The 22,213-nt window shown below is 42.8% G+C and overlaps 1 protein-coding gene across 8 annotated transcripts in view; it reads left to right on the forward strand.

Moving 5' to 3' along the window:
* KCNS3 (potassium voltage-gated channel modifier subfamily S member 3) overlaps nt 1-22,213 on the forward strand; it is a 33,967-nt gene that overhangs the window by 6,124 nt on the left and 5,630 nt on the right. For 3 of the 8 annotated variants that reach the window (XM_014564895.2, XM_032497073.1, XM_032497072.1), the window contains 3 exons: nt 7,259-7,312; nt 9,181-9,294; nt 15,721-15,913. The gene's annotated coding sequence lies outside the window, so the exon portion shown is untranslated. Of the gene's footprint in view, nt 1-4,454; nt 4,939-7,258; nt 7,313-9,180; nt 9,295-15,720; nt 15,914-22,213 lie in introns of those variants that run through there. The other 5 variants (XM_014564896.2, XM_032497074.1, XM_006191385.3 and 2 more) reach the window with 3 other exon arrangements.

A 22,213-nucleotide genomic window follows, 5' to 3' on the forward strand; every position in this document is an offset into this window, starting at 1 on the left:
CAGCTCCTCAATAAGCCAACACACACCTATCTCCATATGTGGAGTTATATGGTACCAGCCCTTCCAAAAGATGAGACATTTGTCTGGCTTTGTCTCCCATTACTGGGTATGTTTAAGCGTATCACTTCTTCCTTATTTTTTTTTTTTTTTTTTTTTGCCCCACAGCCTAGTGATTTTCTGATTTAAAAAAAAATAGATAATCTTTCTACGAATATTCTCCTTCAGTAGCGTCATTTATATGTGTTAATTTGGATCTTTTTTATAAATTGGATTAGGAGAACTATGAGTGGGTATGTGGGAACATTTGTGGTGAGATTCTAAGCATTTGGTCTTTGATGATCACCAATGAGCTGCTTTCGAATTGGCTTAAATGGAGAGACATCAGTGATAAGCGTGGTGGAGGGGAGATGCCAAGCGTCTCCAAGATGTATGGGGGCGAGGCCGATGCAGTGCTTCAGGCATAGCTAGAAGCCAGCTTGCTGTGTCTCAGTGGAATCCTTCTTTACCTGGTCTTTTCCATCACATGAGACTCTGTACCCACGGGTATCTTGTAGAAAGATGCAAGAGAGTGACATATGGTCTGTCATCTGGGAACCCATGTTTAGCAGAATATGCTGGCCTGAAGAGCAATAAGGAGAATCCCAGAGGGCCTGATGGGGCCTTGAAGAAGTGGTGGAGTACCCAGTACCAATTTGTAGTCGTGGGGAATGAGAGCATCAACAGGGCTGAAGAGTTGAAAATTACGCCAAAGAATGGTTAAGAGGCATCAGCCTCTTGAAGACTTCTGTCAGTAATGCTGACCTATATCCTGGTACATAATTGGTGGTTTGAGATAAAAGAATGCCAGCAGACTGACATTTGGGGCTTGAAGGTGCTTACCTTTTTTGACTTTCATTCTTCCATGAACTGGTTTGGCTTTCCTAAGCCCTGATTGACCTGTCAAGGTGAACCTAAAATCATTTCCTACGATTCACCCAAGGTAAACAATTTAATTGGCTAAAGAGATGGGAGAACTCCGTGGTTAAGGACCCCAGTTTGTAGATTTGGATTGAGAGGAGACACTTGGGTTCTGGCAAGGGTATTTTTGTCTTTGAGGTCAATAAGAAGGTCATATCTTTTAGGCAGTATTTTTCTTGTGGGTTTTTAAGATCCCAGTTTTCTAAGTGTGGTGCCCTCTAGAGTCCACTGACAGAGGACCCCTGCCTGCCCTCCTCCCCCTGGTAATCATATATTGCCTGGCCAAGATTTAGCCCCTGGGCTGTTTCAGGGTTGAGCTTTCTTGGTGAAGCTTGTCTTCCCTGCCCGAAAAGTGTCATTATATGACAGTGTTTATCTGTCTGTCTGTCTGTCTATCTATCTATCTATCTATCTATCTATCTATCTATCTATCCACCCACCCGTCTATCCATCAATCTTTCTATTTTTGCCAAAATGTAAAAAGCTATCAATATCCCCAACCTTCTCATCATCTCCTTAGATCACAAATCCTACCGTGTAGGCTCCCCAGATATGCAAAAATAGGAATCTCATGAAAGTTCACATGGTGCCTGAGAGCTTCACCTTTAAGCAGTTTCTCCAGGCTTCTTGATCTAATTAGAAATCAAATGTCAGCGTGGTGCCTCTTTTTGGTGATGAACCCTGAATTCTCTTCTTCCAGCTCCTCCAGACTTAAAATGCCGAAGCTGCAGCACATTCTGCCTTCTCATCTCATGTCTTTTATAGGGGACTTTGAAGTAGAGAGTATACAGTACACAGTAGGATGCACAGTTATGTAACGTGGCCCTAAACTCTGCTGGGTCTGCTGCCAGTTGCTTTCGTAACGGTCGCTGCTGTCAGCCATGTCAACAGTTAAGAACACACCAGCAAGCTCTGTTTTACAACCTTTCATTTGTAAGTTAGTGTCAGCAAGTCCCAGGTAAGCACTATTAGACATTGGGGTTAGGTTTCAGAATGCCCCGCGGATGCAGAGTTAAGTCATAAGAAGTAGGGCAGTAGATGCTTTGCACAGTGGATGTCCAGGATGGTGTGGTGTAGAAGGGAGCAGGTGGAGTTCTCTCCCCTCAGGGACAGGGCTCTGTTCCACACACCCGTCTGCACAGACACACACCCTAGGGGAGGAAGGGTGCTCATTTGTGGACTGCTTAGCTGATTGGATGAAGTAGACAAAACCACGAAAAAAGTACCATATTGGGTAGAGAGTTTCTAGTTTTACACGATGAAAGGAGTTCTGGGGATGGATGGTGGTTGCACAGCATCATGAATGCATTCAATACCACTGAACTGTACACTTAAAAATGGTTGCGATGGTAAATTTTAGGTCGGGTGTATTTTGCCACAATAAAAAAAACTGAGAAGGAAAAAAGAAATTGAGATTCCAATGCTCTGAAACAGCATTTTCAAGTGTTTTGGTCTGAGGATCTTTATATGCTTAAAAAATTATTGATAACCCCCCAAATGTTTTTGTCATGTGTGTTATATCTGTTAATATGTATATTGGAAATTAAAATAGATGCATTTCAAATCATTTAATTATTTGTTTAAAATAACAATAATCCTGTAACATGTTAACATAAATGGCACATATTTATAAAAAATAACTTTTTTAAACAACAAAATTATGAGTGGCATTGTTTTACACTTTTACAAATTTGTTTATTGTCTGGTTTAACAGAACACAATGGGATTCATAGATTTGCTGCTCCATTTAGTCTGTTATGTTCTCAAACATCATATATCCTCTCGAAAACTCCACTGGACAGTTGTGAGAGAATGAGAGGGAAATAGGAAAATAGCATCTTGATTTATTATGAAAATGGTTTTACCTAATGGACCCTTTAACAGATCTTAGGAGCCATAGAGGTCCCCTGACCACACTTTGAGAACTACTGCTATAGAACAAAAGTTAATTTTTGGTTATGTTATATGTTTTAGCCTCTTTTCATCTAATATTATCTGAATTTGAATGTGAGCAATTCCATGTATTGCTGATCTACGATTTCAAATAAAAGAATTAGATGACTCCTTAAAAAATACCATATCATTTTTTTTTGAGTTTATGTAACAAACAGCCACAACAAAAACCCTATTTGCACCATTCTATTGTGAACTTCTTCAGAAGTTATCCAATTGGTCTAGTGCTGTAACTACTATTTTGAATTTCCCATGCTAAGCTCTGAGTAGGAAACTCAGAGACATGGAGTTTGAGTGTGAAAATCAGGTAAAGAGAGCCATGTTTTACTCCAGGCTATACGAAGTTTGTTTATTTTTTATTTTCAAGTGTGCATTCTTAGTTACTGTGGAGGGAGGACTTCCTTTCAGCATCTCAGGAGGAAAGCCCGCAGCTGTCCAGAGACCAGACCTAAAGCTGTCCTGGGGCTAGGCCCTGCTGTCACGTGTCACTGCTGCTCTCCTTGGAGAGCTTGGGGGCTCTTCCCAGTCTCTGCTTTCCTTCCTTCCAGCTCCATCCCACCTGGCTCTTCCTTGTACGGAGAACTTGAACGCTCACAGAGAGGTGAGCACACTTAGGACACGGATTGGACAAATGAGAGGAGTGAGAATTAATTTTTCAAAAGTCAAATTGAAAACTTTCTGACGTGAATCGCCCGGGATCTCATTATTTTATAATTTATTTCCATAATGATAAAATATGGAATTCGTCATAGTGGATAGTGCTGGGCAAAGCATTAAAAAAAAATCCTCCTAGGGTAGCTTCTAGGAGCTGAATGTGGATGTTTGTGAAGCATAAGAACATTTTTTCCTCCCTTCCAAATAAGGGATTAGATGTTATATAAACCATCATATTTAAAATGTTACAGGAAAGTTTTCTTTCACCCCATGAGATAGTCACTGTGGCAACTTACTACAGCAACAGACACTTGGCTGTCTCAGAGTTTTGTTGTAAACATGCTGAGGATTTATGACTTGGCAAAATCTGTGACTTCTAGCAGCAATAAATGCTTTTCTACACCTTCTTTGGGAAGACTGTAATGTGTCAGGTGCTCAGACTAGGTACAGAGAAACCGTGGCTCTGCCAGACATTCTCATCCCGGGTCCGGGAGCCTCCAGGAAAGGCTGTAAGATGTGAAAGCACCTTCCAAGCAGCCTTCTCCTCTCTATTCTGACCAGGAAATCCTAGCCTTATACCCTTAAGCAGAACATTCAGTTAGTCATCCTTCCACCAGACATCTTGTCTGCTGTGTGCCAGGTGCTGATATCACCATGTCTCGGTGATATTGCTAAGAAATAGGGTTCTGCTGGCACAGAGGGAGGTGCCTTTCAGCCTTAGACGTGTGTGTGGGCGTGCACATGTGCAGGAGTGTGGTACATCAAAGGAGAGTGTCCTGGAACAGGTGACGTTGGAGCTGATTTCTTGAAGACAAAACTGGGATTACCTGGAAAAGAAAGGAACAGAGGGGACATCTTCAATGAGACTTAGGAAAGAGAATGTACTGTGAGGTTGGGAATGGCAAATAATTCGACCAGGCTGAAGCAGAGGGGATTGAAGTATGCTGGTGGACACAGAGGCCAGAGAGGCAGGCGGGGAAGTTCTTGCTTTGACATCAGTGGAGGAGTTTTGAACTCTATCCCGAACACACTGGGGAGCCACTGAAGGTTTATGGAAGGTATAGACACGTTCTGACTTGTAGTTTAGAAAAGTCTCTCTGGCTGTCTGTGGAGAGGGAAGGGATGTTAGTAAGAAGTGGAGGCAAGATGATGTCACTGACTTGTCTACTAGTGTGATTTGGGGGCATTAAAGAGGGGCCTCTATCACCCAGATAGGTAATTTGACCTGTTCCTTGATGCCTGAAGTTCCTTAGACTTCTACATTCTTTATATTTCTATTTTAAGTTCAGGAATGGAGAACTCTCTGGGAAGGTCGGATGGAATTTTTGGCCACACATCTGTTTCCTCTTCCTGCAGCTCCCTAATTTCCTTTGGGTAATTATCCCTCCCTTTTTGAATATTGTCTTGGTGGGATGGTAAATCTTAAGGACGTCACCATAGGAAGAGCATGAGATGAGAAAAAGTCCTATATACTTTTCCCACTCATTTAGAGATATATAGGACAGAAGGAAAGTCTGCTGTAAGTACACGAGCCTGGTGCGTAAGGTCAGACAGCAAACCAGCACCAGCGGGAGCAGTGTGACCACGTGGGTCTCCCTGGGAGAGCTGGGCTGGGGCTCTGGGCTTGCCGTCACCCATGTGTATGTAACCATTCTGAACCTCAGTCTCCTCACCCATAAGTGGTGATTATGATAATGCCCACCTCTCTAGGTAGATCTGGGGCTTATAGAATGTTTCTTGCTGGGCATTAAGGATGCAAAGATTAAGAAAAAACAGGCCCTGCCTTTGGAAGGTTGACAGTGTCATGGCGGAGGCTTCGAGGAAATTGTTCCACTGCATGTCAGCAAGTTACATAGGGATAAGGGAGGTCAGGGGTCAGGGCTTGGTTCTGGAGACTATGATAGAGAATATGAGTCTTGAAGGGCATTCTGAGCAAATGAGTGAGAATTTGGGGGGTGCTTTGGGGGAATTTCAAATAATTCTTTACAGTTCTAGAGTTGGAGTTGGGTTGTGGCAGGCGAGGATAATGGATGAGGAATGACAGTGTTATTGACAGCTAACATCTAATGGAGCGTTAGCTAGGTGCTAAGCACAGGGGGCTTTATTTGTCTTATCTCATTTTTAGTTCCCATAACTGCCCAAGGTGGTATGTGACATTTTGTATCCGTGTTTCACCCATGAGGAAACTGAGGCTCAGAGAATTTAAATAACTGGCCCAAGGTCACACAGCTAATGAGTTGCGAAGCTGGGATTCAGACTCAACCAGCTGGGATTTAGAGTTTATCCTGAAGGCCAAGGGAGCCATCAGAGTGCTGTAAGATTGTGCATTTTAGAAGGTAGCTTTAGCTCAGCAGGAAGAATGAATTTGAGGGGTGGAGAATGGGGATGGGTCTAAGACAGGGAGGAGAATCAGAAACCTATTAGAGTAAATCATGGAAAAATACTGAGTGTCTGAATGAAAGCCGAGGCAGGAGAGAGAGGGGGAGGAGAGGGATTTGAGAGATGTTTGGGAACAGAGTAGGAAAGGAGGGTGTGGACGTGATTATTTCAGGGTCCTATTAGGACATTCAAATGGACATCTCCAGTGGGCAGTTCCATGAGTCGGCAGTGCAGGAGGGAGATCTGGGCTGGAAATACGCACCCGGACTCTGTAGTTAAGTGAAATTCTCAAGGAGAAGAGCAGCGGGGGGAACCCACGGGCAGGGGACGTGACATGAATTTGAGTTCTGCAGATTGTATGCTGGCTACAGATTTGTTTGATTTGGCCTTCAGTACTAAAACATTAACGACAAAACCGGTAACGCTTACAAAGTTGGGAAAATTCCCATAAAAGTAAGATTTGTGGGTGTTCTCCACAGCGTGGGCAGTCTGGCCACCGGATGCCCACAGATAAGGGACAGCAGTCCCTTCTTGCCAGGGCCGGTGCATTCTAGCTTGTCACAGCGGCCAGGTGACCTCTGTTCTCAGTCTGGGCACCTGTCTAGTCCCTGCAGGTATTTTATTTGGTGACCTCAGATTTAAAGTTTGGAAAGAGGTGGTAGAGCGTCACAGGATACAAAGAACAAGCCAATGAACCACAGGGTCTGGGAGGTCAGCAGTGACACATGCCTTGGACAAGTAAGTCATACACAGACGGGAAGTGTCCTTTGAGTTTGGTCCCCTGGAGGTGCCTTTAGCTAAAACGCTTAGTGTGAGATTAGGGCAAGTATTGTCGGAGAACAAAGAAGTGTAAAAAGTGCTTTCAAGAAGCTGCTGCAAAGAGGAATTTGGGCTTGGGAGATTTTATTGTGTGTTGTTTGTTAATATGTGAGTGGCTGGAGCATATCTATATAAGGACGAATGTGGTATCACATAGCGCCTTCTTTATTTGTCCTTGATTTTTTTATAACTACAAGGAGTCCAGTCTCAGCTTTGGTTGTTTGGCAGATTGTCCTACAAGAAAAAGATCATTCTTATTAAAACAACATGCTCCCAGGCTTTATATGTCCGTGAAGACAGTGAACTTCAGATTTTACCAGCGTTAAATGCATTTTTGCTATTTTAATCCGTAAGCAGCAGTGCTTGCAAATGGGTAATTCTGTATTTTTAACAGTGACAGGTTATGTCCAGCAGTGCCCACGTGGTGATTTATTTCTTGTATTTGCTCCTGTGTTTGTAACCTGTCCATTTTTTTTTTTTTTTTATCATTTTCCAGGTGGAATCTGTTGTGATGATCTTATCAACCAGCATTGCTTCTAGTGCATTCTGGGTTAGTGTGATTTTGTTGGTTTTATGCCATATGACAATTTTTCCATTTACCTTTTTTGTATTTGTTATGATATAGCTTGATCCAGGAACTTATTGTATGTGTGTTAGAACTTACTTACCTTATCTTTCATGTAAAACTCTTTTCATTAAGGAAAAAATGTATCTCCTTTCTGCGGTGGCTGATAAATAAGCTGCTATTCTTCTGTGGTGATCACAATTTCAAAAGCATCTTTGCTGTGAATTTTCTTTTCTCCCAGTAATTCAGTGGGCAAGACAGACTTTAAAATTCAGCATGGAATGGAAGCAGTCAGTAGCCAAGCTATGTGATAAATGTCAACCAATGAACTGATTCACCAATCAATTCAACAGACAGTTTTAAGAATCTCATGTGTGTCACATAAGGTTCAAGGCACTGGGGATACAGTGATGTGTAAGACAAAAATGCCTGCCTTCGTGGAGCTCATGTCCAAGTGGGGAAATAAACTATAAATAAGATAAAAAATAAATTCTATGTCTCTAAGTGTAATTTAGGGATTAAAAAATACTAAAGAGAAAAAAATAAAGTAACGAAGGTGGATAGGAGTTTAATCGGGGGATGACTTTGTTAGGGTAACCCAGGAAGGCATCATTGAGAAGCTTATCATGAAGGAAGTGAGGAAGAATTCATGCAGTCACCTGGGGATACAGGGTTCTAGGCATACAGATCAGCCAGTGCAAAGGCCCTGAGGCACGAATTGCCTTACTTAACATGATTAAGGACTGTTACAGAGACCAATATGCCAGATGAGAATGAAAGAAAATGAGAGAAGTGGGAGATGAAATCAGGTAAGTCCAAGAGGAGGGAAGAATTTATTCTGAGACGGAAGCCACTGCAGGGTTGCGCACAGGAGTCACAGGAAATGACTTGCCGTTTAACAGGATCTCCAGATAAGGCATTCTTAACTTTTTTTGTGCCTCAGGCCCCTTTGGCAGTCTGAGGAAGCCTATGGACCACTTTTCAGAAGAGAGTTTTTCAATGTTAAAAAAAAAGCCACAGGATATAAAAGAATCCAATTGTACAGAAATACAGTTATCCACGTAGTCAAACCAGTTTATGATCTAGCAATATATGTTCTTCTTTATTAGCTCTTTAGAGATGATCTAGCCATTTCAGACGACTGCAGTTCCTGGTGCCATGCCCTACCCAGGGGCAGCCTCTAGTTTTCCACACGTTCTAGGAACAGTGATAACTCCCAAGAGTTTGTTTGTTTGTTTTTGATTTTTTCATTTCTTGGACTGGCTCCTTGCGGCTAACTAGTTCAGGAGATGTAGGGTAGGGTCGCTCTGTTTCAGCAGATTCTCTGTATGGCCACCTGCACTTCATTTTCCGTCTGCACAGACATCTCTCACCTGGGTCATTCTTGCTCACAAAGGTGTGGATGGTACAGGCAGAGTTCTTTATATACAAAGAAGAAAGAATCTATTTAAATATGCCCAGGTCGTAGGGCTGTCTCCTGGCCAAACTCATATTTTCTGCTCTCTGTACCTACCACAAGCCTTTTTTGCCTCCACGTCTTTACACGTGTTCTTTCCTCTCCTTGGAGACCAGCCTTCTTATCTTACCTGCTTCCTTTACTTGTTCGTATCTGACCTGACCCTCATGGCTCAGCTCTGTTAGCCCAGTTCATGTAGTTGTCCCTACTTCCCTATCCTGGGGGGACCCTTTACCTCCTCTGAACTGTGCCACCTTCTTGACACCTCTCCTTCTGGTCCCCGGCACCTTCTGCCTTGGGTTGCAGTCATTTACATACTTGTGTACCCTCCTCCAAGCTCTTCTAAGCTTCTGTAAGCTCTGAGGGCAAGAGCCATCTTGTGTTTTGTCCTCTGTAGTTTCCAGGATGGTGCCTGCCCCTAAGCAGATGTGAATGAACAGCAGAAGCAGCTTATGATTCCTGCAAATGACACCAGAGCACGTCGGCGGAGGTTTCTCTCTCTCCCAGATCTGTAAGTTCACTTCGTGTCTACCCCACGCCCCCTCCTCCCTCCCCAAACACTGACCAAGGCTGCTTATGACCTTTTATTTTCTCAAGTAGGAATAACTATTTTCATAAGTGTTTCATAATACTTGTAAAGAAACTCACACAATGTTGAGAGCTACCGAGCAGAAGGCAAAAATCATTCCAAATTCCATCATCCAGAGAGAATGCTTTTAACGTGTTGGTGCGCATTCTTATAGAATTTTTTCACTTTATAAACTCAGATATATTTCATCAAGATCAGATCATGACATTATTGTATTATAATTATTTTCTTTTTTTAAAAAAACTGAACATATTGTGACTTTCTTTTCATGAACCTACAGGCAGTGGATCAGATAATGGCTTTAGAGCGTTATTGTTTGAATTCATACCATGAAACTCACTTAATAGCTGTTGACCCTGGGGAGTTAGTTAACTTCTCTATTTGCCAGTTTCTCCATCTGTAAAATGAATCCAGTAAAAATACTATTTGTAGGAGTGTTGTGAGGATTAAACAGGTTCGGGAGTGCAAACACTTAGAGCGGGGCCTCAGTCTGCAGAGCTATGATTTCAGAGTTTTTAATGGCTACAGAGTATTATTGCATGGCTAATCCTAATCTGTTTAACCATTCTCCTATTGATGGACCTCTAGGTTGCTTTCGACTTTTTACTCTTATGAATTATTAATGATGCAGTGAACATCCCTGTATCTTCATCCTAGGACACGTGTCTGATTTATTTACGCAGGATACATTCCAAAATGCGAAATTGTGGGATTTTGTGACACACATTGCCGGAGTCCTCCAGAAGGTTTCTTTTAACCTACTGACACCACTGCTACCATTGCAGATTAGGTTTTTCCCTCTGCACCCGCAGAACTGCTTGCTTGCAGTTGCTCGTTTTATCGCTGTGTTAGTGTAGATGTTTGATGCATCAGCTGTTGAAAACATGGAGAGAGACCAAGCCCAGGGTCTAAATCACCCAGGTGGGCTGATTTGCCTGTTTCCTGGCTGCAGCCTGAGCTCTGCTTTTGGTCAGCCACGAAGCTGGGAGGCTCCTGCAGGGTGGAGGGAGCCAGGGAATTCCTTCCTGGAACCAGTGGAATGGTGGCAGTCCCAGAGCCCTGTCTACCTGTGGGGAGGACTATGCTAGTGGTCAGTGGCTGTGCGGCTTTGCTTCTTATGAGATGCACACCCTTCCACTGGGCTTTTCCTTGCCTTCCTTTCTGCGGATTGTCTTTGGAGGTGACTCAGCAGCAGCCTGCTGCCTCCCACTGTTCCCCAGGGGAGGTTGTCTAGGAACACAGAACCCGGGGATAGGAGAGTGGTGTTTGGTTACCAGTGCTTCCAGCCCTTGGGACTTCTGGGGATGGTATTGCATTCACGCATTCTGGGTGGCTAAGAGAAACAGAATTTATATTAACCTTTCAAATATCATTTAGGGGCCTTGCTTTAGAAAGCACTTACTGGTTTTCTCTCCGAAGACCAGAACCTCTATCAATTTATTTTTAATTCCTGAATATGTTAGACCCTGGGAAGTTTTCATTTTCTTCTTGGGACACAGCAAAATAAAGAAAAAAGAATCAGTGTTAATTCAAGAATTTTTTTCATATTAAGGTACTTCTTGAAATTTGATAATTTGGAAAAAAACGAAGTTGTTTGGAGATACTCTTTGTAATCTACTTTCTGAGTCAACTAGACAGTGTTGGATTACTGTGACTGCTTTGGATTACAGGATTTAAATACAATTACAATTTCCCCAGCATGCTAAATTCAATTATGGTGGCCTGATTGTGGTATTTTAATTTTATTTAAGCAAAACTCTAGACCACAATTCTCGTTACTTAAGCAAGGTAGAGATAGCGTCCAATTTCACCTTTGGTTATTATTCCTATTATTTCATTACTCTTAGATTTTATGGAAGATTGATCTGTGGATGATGATTGCGGCAAGACTACAAAACTGATATATGTATATCTCTATCATATCTATCTATCTATCTGTCTATCTATCTATCTATCCATCTATCTGTCTATTTGCATTTTTCCTGGGACATCAATTAGTTTCCATAAGATGGGGCAGTTTGGTCTGGAGTGGGTGTGGCCAGCAGGAGCACCGCCTCCCCAACCCCATCCTGGAAAGTAGGCCACATCTTTGAAACTGTATTAGTGCCCAGACCCTGTGTGTTATTCTGGCACTGAAAATGGTAGCAACTAGAAGACAGACTCTCAGAGAAAAATCACTGACTTTTACTCCAGACTCAAGTTGTGTGAAGCACACTTTGAGTTTCAGCAAAAGGTTAGCCTTGCTTTTATCTTTCCTCACTTGCCAAGGTTTGCTTGTCTGACACCGGAAGTGCCAAGAGTGAATTCAGAAAGAACGAGAGCTCTGGGGGACTCTCCCCAGCCTCTGTCAGCAGAGGAAGTGTCAGTATTAGATCTGAGCTTCCTGAACTTCCGGCTCCCCAGCAGGTGTCTGAGGTTTTTCTAGTCTACTTGTTGAGCGGTGGTTCACAACTGGGGATGATCTTTGCTCTCGAGGGGACGTTTGGCACTCTCTGGAGACATTTTGGTTGTCACACCATTGGGGGCCTGGAGGAGGTGCACTGCTGACATCCAGTGAGTAGAGGCGGGCGGCGGGGTGCAGCTAGGCATCCTACAGAGCATAAGGCAGCCCCCACAAAAAGGAATTATCTGGCCTCAAAATGTCAATAGTGCTGAGGCTGAGAATCCCTGCTGTAGAAGCGTGCGTGGTCAGGATGTCTCCAGGGAAGCTGGCCTGCTGCCAAGAGGGTGCTCCAGGATGACCTTGTCACAGGTCAGGGTCAGCCTTGCCACTTCAGAAACTCACTTCCCGGGGTCCCAGAGCTGATCAAACTCTGGGAGGCTGACTGGAAGAGAAACTCAGAGGATGATGAGTAAATAAACTGCCTTTGTCTTATTAATTTCCATGAGTAAGTAGAACTGGACAGAGTGGATGCTTGTGTCAGCCACGTAGCTTGTATGCTCCCCTGCTGGTCAGGAGCCTGGGAACAGGAATCACCAGCAGATGCCTCCAGGAGCCTGGCCTCAGAACCAGGGGAGATTTCTGGGTAAATGATGATACCTGAAACTCTGAGGTCTGGACACCTAGAACTCCACTCAAGATGTATCTTATCAGTGTTGAGATGCTGCGCCTTCTCCTTTAGAAAGTGCTGGGATGGGTCTTGGCAACCAACTTTGGCCTTTTACACGTTCCTCCTCTGCTTCCATTGCTGACCCACTGCCTTTCCTGACCCGTAATGATTCTTTTAATTAATTTACTCTTTAGTCCTGTTGGCTTGAGGAAGAGGAATTGGTTCAATAAAAACATGTTGAGCATCATTGTGTAGCAGGGATAATTAATTTGAAGATTGATATTATGACACTCTCCCTAACTGGAGGCTTCTCGGTCTGGTGGGTGGCACTGAGGTGACAACATTTCAGAAGAATGTGAGCAGGGCGGTGACAGGTCCTCTCAGCGTTCCCTGCAAGTACAGAGGACACAGAGCTAGGCTGCCGTGTCACTTGGAGTCTGCTCACTTGCCACGTCTGCTTTGAGCTCAGGCACTGATTTTACAGTTTGACTTTTGGGAGAGCAAACCTTATTCCTGTGATTCTGAGTCCTGGGAGAAGGACGTGGGCCGACTTCACTCCTGTGTACTGTCTGCTTGCCCATTTGAGTTTCCTCGTTTTGTTCCAAGATTGGATGTCAGGTCTCTGGATGATGAAAAGAGTCCAATTTGCCACTTAATCCTCGCCTTTCCCCTCTCAGTGTTGGAGACAGTCATCATGTACATTTCTGAATGCTGTAGTCAGCCCGCCGGGAAATTCAGCCAGGCTGGAGGGGCATCGGAGGATGATGCCGCAGAGGGTCTCCCTCTGTACTGTGAAGAGAGGAATCCTGCAGAGGCCGGCAGTGCTTGAGTGAGCTTGATGTGTTTTGCCAGGATCCTGCTGAATCACTCAGCAAAGTCAGAAACCTGCTGAAGTGCTAAATCACAAATGATCCTGTCTTTTTTTTTTTTTTTTGAACAGTTGCACATTGATAGGAAGACAGAGAAACAGGAGGACCATTTGGTGGGGTTGTTCAGCAGGAAGGGGAGACTGTGTTGGGTGTACACAGTTTTCTTCCCCCCAAACCTGCTGCTTTGGGCCACGTCCTGCCACCTCTCCCCACCCTTCCTTAACTTTCCCCAACAATGAAAAGTGGATCTTGATTTTTTACACTAATTGAAATCAGGCAGACCTACCTGAGTGTGAATCCTGTCTCTGGGACTCGTTAGGCGTGGAACTTTGGGTGAACAGTTTCTCTGAGCCTCAGTGTCCCGTCTGTACAATGGGGACTTCAGCACTTACCCTATGGTGGTTGAGGAGAGAGGTGATGTGCGTGAAACACTCAGGGAAGGTTCCAGGCATGTTGCAGGGACTCAGAAGATGCTAGTTATCATTTTACATGGAGAGGTCACACTTCGAGTTTGAATGCCCTAAGCAGAGGGTGTGAATTGATATAAATTCACATAGAGAGGTATGGACTGGCTTTACCTGTTTTCCAGAAATCCAGTTTTTTTGGACAGAAATCATGGTGATGGAAAGTGAGTCAAGGCACAAGAGTTCTGAGTTTTGGGGAAATCTCTTTCTGAAAGGGACAACCTGGGATGTAATTTATTCATCAGGCATTGATGCCCACTGGGCACTGGTTTCTATAGAAGAAGATCTGCTTGGCTAACCTCACAGTCTGTCCCTGGGCCAGCCCTGTCCTTCTGGGTGATGTACCAGTGCCCAGCAGTGCCTGGGGTTTCTTAGAAGTGCTGAGTAACCCAAGAACTTTGTTAATTTTTTCTTCAGTGGTTAATATAGTCATATCAAAGCTGTTTGCAGTTAATTGATTATCTCCAAGCCAGATTAATCTTACCTTCTTTAAAATGTGCTACATTTGGAAAGGCGTCTGGTGGGGAATGGAAGCTTATATATGTGTGCTAGATCCTTTCAAAAAGACACAACAAAGTTTCTGCATTTCAAGTGGAACACAGATGTCAGAGGCTGACCCAGTGAGGTGCTGCTGGGTGGCCATGGAGGAGGAGGAGGGGGAGAAGGAAGGAGGAGCTGTAGGAGGAAGATATTAGCTCCTGAATTGATTTTATTTATCCCTGTTGAGATTTCTCTACCTCTTCTACCAAGAGTCCCACCTCAGAAGTTCACTTTGGGTAGAGCTGCATTTCTTCTGGATCCTTCTTCATCATCATCTCTATTAGAGGTGGAAATTCACTGAAGGATTGCTATGGACATTGCTGGGACCAGCTCGGAGACTGTTCCTGCTTGGCTCCCTCTCCATTGCCCCCCTGATGTTGGTAGGACACTTTGAGCTGTTTGTTACTTGGTTTGGGGGCTGTGAGCTCCCGGGGCTGGGGAGAGGGCAGACACTGCATCTTGTTTGTAATCCCTGTGCCTCGGGTAATGCCGGGCAGAGCCTCTGCTATAATGAAAGCTTGCTGAATGACTGACGTAGCTGGAGGCACTTCTTTCTGAAGCTCGGAATCAATCTTTTCTTTTTCATCTTCCCCTCTTTTGGGCCTAGCATTGATTAGAAAACATGACAATCAATGGATGGTTGCTTAGATGTTAGTATAAATCTATGGGAATGCACCGACATGGGGCAAGGCTTACCTCATTGGGAAGTGAAGTTTCTTTTGCTTTCTTTAATTTGTTCAGAGAGAAAAAATTGAAACTTGTCTTTTTATTCATTTTGGGACAAACTTAAGTGCCTCCTCCCCCTACCCAAACACCATACACTCATGCACCCACATAAACTAGAGAGAGGACTCTGATCTAGCACGTGTAGTCATTTCTCATCTGTGAAACATGACAATGGACAAATGAAATAAAATTGAATTTGGCCAGCCTTTGAAACCTATTGATCTCCAATTAGAGCAGCAGTACTAATTCCATTAGGGCAGTCACACTCAGAACTTGGTCTCTAATATGGATTAAAGGGATTCATTATAGGTTTATAAGTGTATCCTTGATGAATTAGCTAAGGAAATAATGCTCCTAGAAGTAACTGTGTGGGAGATGAATGCTAGTTCTAGTGCCTCCTTTTGTCTTCGGATGTTTTGTTGGCCTTGGGGTCAGGGCAGATGCCCCAAGAGTCCACTGTGGTCCAGATCTGAGAGTGGTTGTGAATCAAGTCCTGGGGCTTGGTGATGTCTCCCTACCCACTGTGTCCAGTGGGAGTGATGGTTCCATGGCGGGAGGGACCACCCATTCCCTGAGAGTTAGGTGATGCTCTGAGATATGTGTCTAACCAGTAACATGCCCAGCATTGTGTCTCAGACTAAACTTCATAGACATGTTTTCTGCTTGGACTTACAACTTGTCTGATGACTCCTTTTGCAGGCGAGAGTGATTTCCCAGTGATTGCTTCGGCCGGTACAACCAGAGAATAGGAGTCTTCTCTTCTTTTTGGACCACTAGATGCCTCTCTGCACCACACTCTGCAGCGAGGGAAGAAGGGCGGAGCTTCTAGGATGACGATGGACAGTCCGCTGGGCAGGATGAGGGCAGAGAGTGTGACGTCGACACCACAAGGGTAAGCATTGCCTCCCTGATGTTTTCTCTGACACCATTACTTACCGAAGGAAGGGGAGAATGAACCTTGCAGTGCAGTGACAGAAATAAAGCCCAGACTTCGGGAGGACCTTCTGATTGTCAAAGCCACTGGACAGTTGAGCCAGATGATTTAGGGAGAAGGGGAGAGAGCCAGCCTGAAAGGGTTAGGTTGGAGTCATACTGGGGGACATGGCAGGTCAACTTTGGGAGATCCTGTGGGTCCATGTTGCCCAGCTCCCCTTTTGTTGTTTGTAGTTCAGTCTTGAGGAAGGGACACTCCTGTTACTGCGACAAGATGTCATTTGCGCCCGTCTGAGTAAGTCTGGCTTAACATGGGTGCTGTGGAGCTGGGGCTGGTAAGAATCTCACTTGGGTGACTAATTGAGGACTTACTGGAACTAACTGGCCCAGAGACACATTTTTCACATAGCGTTGAAAACTTTTGGGCCAGTTCTAATTAAAGTTGAGATATCCCACATAAAAGCAATGATTTATGAGTTTTCCTGGAACATGGTAAGGTACACCTATACTGGCCCTCTGTTCCCACAAAGGACTCTGGTTCTGAGAAGCCTCTGCCTCTGAGACAAGCGGGGATAGTTCACCATAGTCCCCAGCCAGCCCACTTAATTTGTGTAACTTAATGTGTTTGGCCATGGAAGGCATTTTATTTCACCATGTCTGAGCTAGATCCTTCTGCTAGCTCTTTGACAAAATCAATGATAGTTTTCATTAATTTTTCCAGATAAAAGTGAGTATATTTCACTGGACTGTGGGTAGCAATTAGCATAAGGGGTGGGGGCTGTGGCGATGACAGGACATGGTCCCCTCCATGGAAGAGCTTAGAGTCTAGCGATGGCAATGGTTGGATTTGTAGGGAGTAAAGAGAACTGTGAAAATGCTATAATCTCATATTGGGGGGGACTCAAATAACTGAAGGGCTGTGGGAGAAGGTGAGCAGGGCTGGGAAGTGGGGGTGGGGGTGGGGGTGAACTATTTGTCATAGGTGGATTCAGATTCTCCAAAACTCCCTCTTCTGAACACAAGAGCATCCTAGTGACAGCTGTTTGTATGTGGGTTCCTCCATGTCACATGACTCAGTCAGAGACGTGAGGAGTTAAGGCTCCCCTCTTGTGGCAAAGCCCACATTTTCTTCCTGTTTCTGATTGAAAATCTTTCATATGTGGTTCTTTGCTTTTTTTTTTTTTTTAAACAAATAGGACAGATTCCTGGCTATTTGGCTCATGAAGTCACTCAGCTGCCTGAGCATCTCTCAGGAGATGCTTGGAGAGGAGCTGCATGAATTACAGGGATCCCTGGAGTTTCCAGAGGTGGGGGTGGCCACACTAAGTAGAGATGCAGAGGGGATGAACACAACTCTGATATGACTGTCCTAAGTGGAGTGGGCAAGAGAGGGAAGGGAGAAAGTAGGGGTAGGAAGGAGAGGGTAGAGGTACTGTTATCATAATCTCTTATTTGGCGAACAAGGTTTTACACTTTGTGTTTTTAAAAGACTTTTGCATTTGCTATCGTGTCATCAAGGTGTGTGTATCATCTGTTATAGATCAAGACTCTGCCCACCCTAAGGTCTCATAGCTGGGAAGTGGCAGCTCAAACACGAGTTTTCAGAGTCCTAACTTTCCCCTCTTTTCTTTAGTTGCTTCTGATAGTTCAGTATAGCTAGGGACCTGGTGAGTTCGTTTCTTTTAGTTCAACCTTTAAAAGTTGGGTTTAGGTTAGGAATGCTCTGAAATGGGGCGACCTGAGACCCTGGTAATTGGCCCCGTGCCGTGTCAGCTGTGCTTAATGCTGTTGGGACACCTCAGCCATGAAACAGACCAGGAGGGAGTTTTCTTGCTGTCTGCTTGGCCAGTGGGACTCACACATTATATCCAGGCTTCCTCACTGGGCTGGGCTGGACCATTTAGAAGGCTTCTGCCGGAAATGGCTCCATGCAGTAGCCTCCGGATGCTCAGGAAATGCTGAGCCCAGGAAACCAAGACTTGCTTCCAGAAGACTCTGTGAAGTCTCATGTGTTCTGCACTGGGCATGTCCTCCTAGTTGTCTCAGAAACAGCTATTTCTCAGGATCGCACTATTTTAGCTGCGGTAAAAACACTCTGACTTACGGAGGCCTGAATCAAGGACCATCAGCTTCTCCATTCTAAATCCACAGTCACAATGGACTGTGCAATGATACTGACATTTCATTGTACTCTCTGCTCCTCAGTGGCCCGTCAGTGACTTCTGATGTTCTTTCCCTTACCTGTTACCCACACCAATGCACGGGGAGCCTGCCTTATGTAACAGAAGATCATCACCAGGGGAGGTGCCTGATGAGAGGATGCTTGATACTGGGTGTGGACTGAATTTAAATTTTCAATTCTGTTTACACTTGTTTAGTTTCATTTGGAGTATTCTCACATGGCATGGCCAGAAATAGAATTTAGCATGACCTACACCCTCCCACCCTTTTTAAAAGCATACGTGATTTTTCTTTTAAACTTAATAGAATGAAATGCATCTTTTTAAGAAGAAAGTTCCAAAAAGATAGGAATATTAATGCAGAAGAATGCACTTTGTTTTCTTCGATGATTGAGCTAATGTAGATTTTGGACAAATGGGAAGGAAAAGGGAATCTAGGTTTTTGTTCACTTTTATGGAATTGATTTTAAAAAGTCATTCTGCCCCCAAAAAGCAAGTACAAGTGGCTTGTATTTGTTACACTTTTGTTACTTTTCTGAGCAACTAAATGCATTATTAAAACCACTCATGCATGTATGTGGTTGTATATATTCAGCCTTGAAAACACAGGTTTTTTTTTTTTTGAAACGGTTACTTATATTTCAACTTTGCATTTATGGACAATTTTGGAGAAATACAGAAAAAAGGTTAGAAGGAAATTTATTTTCTCTTTTTCTAAGGTACTGGAAATTTATTTTCCAATTACTAGTGGAGCCACTGCTGTATTTTATAAGTTGGAAACCTGGTAGAACCATAAACTGTAAAATATTTTGTATCTAGTTTATGTACTGTTGCAAATATAATACAGTAATCCCATTTCAAGTTGAGGAAAACTTATTTTTAAATTAATTTCAGATTTTATCGAGGCTTACTAGACCCTATACAAAATGCTTTTCACATCTTAACCCATTTAATCCTTCAAAAATTTTTTAAATTGTTTTTTATTTATTTATTTTTTTTTGAAGTGTATTTGATTAACAATGTTAATTTCAGGTCCATAGCAAAGTGATTCAACTATACATATACATAGATATGTATTCATATATTTTCATATTCGTTCCCTTATAGCTTGTTACAAGAAATTTAATATAGTTCCTTGGACTATACAGTAGGTTCTCATTGAAAACACACAGTTTTGAGAGCATTTTTAAAGTGAGTTTGAGAGCAGGAAGCAGAGAGAGGTAAGAGGTTAATCGCTTTGAAGAGGCTTTATGGGTGCCACTTGGATATAAGTGGATCAATGTGGTTTTTCATTTAAGCTCCCAGAGAATAGCTTGGATTTTTGACACCTTTTTCTTTCTTTTCAATCTTACAAACACCAAGAGGTACAAGGTGGCCAAATACAGTATATGGTGTTCTGACCATGGGTGATTTGGTTGATAGAAGGTAGGAGGATTGGTAGGATAAACCTAAGCTCTTCTTGAGGAAGAGAATGAATGTAGCAGTTGATTTTTCTACCTTGTGGCCAGATGTGTTTTGTATCCACTTATGTGCCTGATTTGAGACCATGTGTGTTCTCGGCCTGCTAGTACCGAATCTCCTACCAAAGCATTAGCGTTCTTTAATGAAGATGACTGATAAAATATGTAAAATTAAAAGTCGAAGTCTCTCCTTCCTCCCACTTAAAAAAAATAAATTAAGTACTCATGTATGAGGCATAGTGGAAAGAGTCCACCCTAAAAAAAGCTGGCTGATGTTGGTCAAACCCTGAGCCTCAGGTTCGCAACATGGGGTGTAAGATCTACCACTTACATTGCTGGAGAATTGAGTGAAATGACTTGTTCATTGAGTGATCCTTACTCATGACTGACTAGTGTCCAGGTACTGCATGAACTGCTGGGAATTAAAGGACGCTCAATAATGTATATGGAAGCATTTACCACCGTGCAAGGCCCAAAAAGGTGCTTAGTAAAGCCTTCTTAAAACATTTTTGATGGAGAATTTTAACATCTACGATAATAGAGAGAATAGTGCTTTAAACTCCTCTGTAACCATCACTCAGCTGCAACGATTGTCATAATTATCAATGCATAGCCATCTGTATGACTCCTTCTTGTCCCCCCCCACTCCCTACCAATAGATTATTTTGAAATGAAGCCTAAATGTGGTATAATTTTATCCATAAAATATTACTATAGATTTCCAAAAGAGAAAGGTTCTTTTTGAGAGCATAATTACAATACCATTAGCACGCTGAAAAATTGGTAATTATTTTATATTATCAAGTATTTATTTTAGTGTTCAAGTGTCCCTGATTTTCACATATATTTTTAAAAGCATTTGGCTAGCTAGACTCGGTAGCCATACAAAGCCACACCCTGGATCTATGTGATATGTCATTTATTTGATCCCTGTCGTCTGTCCTGTAGAATTTCTGACAGTCTTGATTTTGCTGATTACATCCCTACAGCGTCTTTGAACATGTTCCTCTGAAATCCTTATTTGATTTCAACTTGTAGATCTAGAGGCTAGATCAAGTTCAGGTCTGATTCTTTTTTTGGCCGGAATACTTCAGACTTGTGTGTATGTTTCCATCAGAAGGCACATTCTGTCTTATCTCTGTTTGTTACACCAGGCTTGATCAGTGGGTTCCGGTCTTGTTCCTCTGATCTACCAGTTACGAAGTTCCCCATCAGCTTTTTATCTGGGTTTTCCCAGCCATGTCTGATCATTGCCTAGATCCATGACTCCATTATGCGTTGCAAGATGGCAAGGTTTTAGTTCTATCATTCCTTCTTCCTTAGCTGGGATCCTTTTAAAAATAACAGTTTTATTGAGATATACTTCACTTAAAGTTTACCCTTTAAAACATATAACCCACTGGTCCTCAGTATATTTGTAAGGTTGTAAAGCCATGTAATTTTAGAATATTTTTATCACCCCCACAAAGAAACACATTCCCATGAGCAGTCATATCCCGTTCTCCCCTCTTCCCAGCCCCCAGAACCACCAATCCACTTGTGTCTACAGGTTTGCCTACTCTGGACATTTCATATAAATGTAATTGTACAACATGTGGCCCTTTTTCAGTCCAGCTTCTTTCATTAGCCTGATGTTTTCGAAGTTAATCCACATTACAGCATGGATAAGTACTTTGTTCCTTTTTATAGCCAAATGTACCTACACTCCATCGTGTAGGTACACCATTTTGTTTATGAATTCATCAGTTGATGGACATTTGGGTTGTTCCTCCTTTTTGACTATTATGAATAATGGTGCTGTGAACATTAGTGTACATGTTTTTGTTTGAACATGTTTTCAGTTCTCTTGGGAACATACCTAGGAGTGGAACTGCTGGATCATAATGGTAACGCTATGTTTAAGTTTTTGCAAAATGAACCTACACTGTTTTCCAAAATGGCTTCACCATTTTATATTAGTACCCCTAACGCTTGAGGGTTTCAATTTCTCCACATCCTCACGACTACTTATTGTATTATAATGCAATACTATTATTATTATTATTACTTTTTCAAAAATATATTTTTGGGGGAAGTAATTAGGTTTGTTTGTTTGTTTATGTATTTATTTATTTACTGGAGGTACTGGGGATTGAGCCCAGAACCTCTTGCCTGCTCAGCACAAACTACCACTAAGGTATACCCTCCCCAACTTATTACTGCTTTTTGATTATAACCATCCTAGTGGTATGAAGTGGTATCTCATCGTGATTTTGAATTGCATTTTCCTAATGACTAATGATGCTGAGCATGTTTTCATGTACTTTTTGCCATTTGTATATCTTTGGAGAAACGTCCATAAAAATCCTTTGCCCATTTGTCTTTTTATTGCTCAGTGGTTAAGTGTGTTTTAATCTCTTCTGGATACTAGACCTCTATCAGATATGTGATTTGCAAATATATTCTCCTATTTTGTGGGCGGCTTTGTTAGACTTTTCCAAGTTTCTCTTCACAAGTTCCCTTCATTTTACATTCCCACCCACAGTTTACAAAAGTGCCTACTTGCCCACATACTCGGTAATAGAGTATGTGGTCCAATTTTTGGATTTTTTTAATTTTAATATGAGATATGATACTGCA

The sequence above is a fragment of the Camelus ferus genome, chromosome 15 (assembly GCF_009834535.1).
Source record: "Camelus ferus isolate YT-003-E chromosome 15, BCGSAC_Cfer_1.0, whole genome shotgun sequence".
NCBI classification, from domain to species: Eukaryota; Metazoa; Chordata; class Mammalia; order Artiodactyla; family Camelidae; genus Camelus; species Camelus ferus.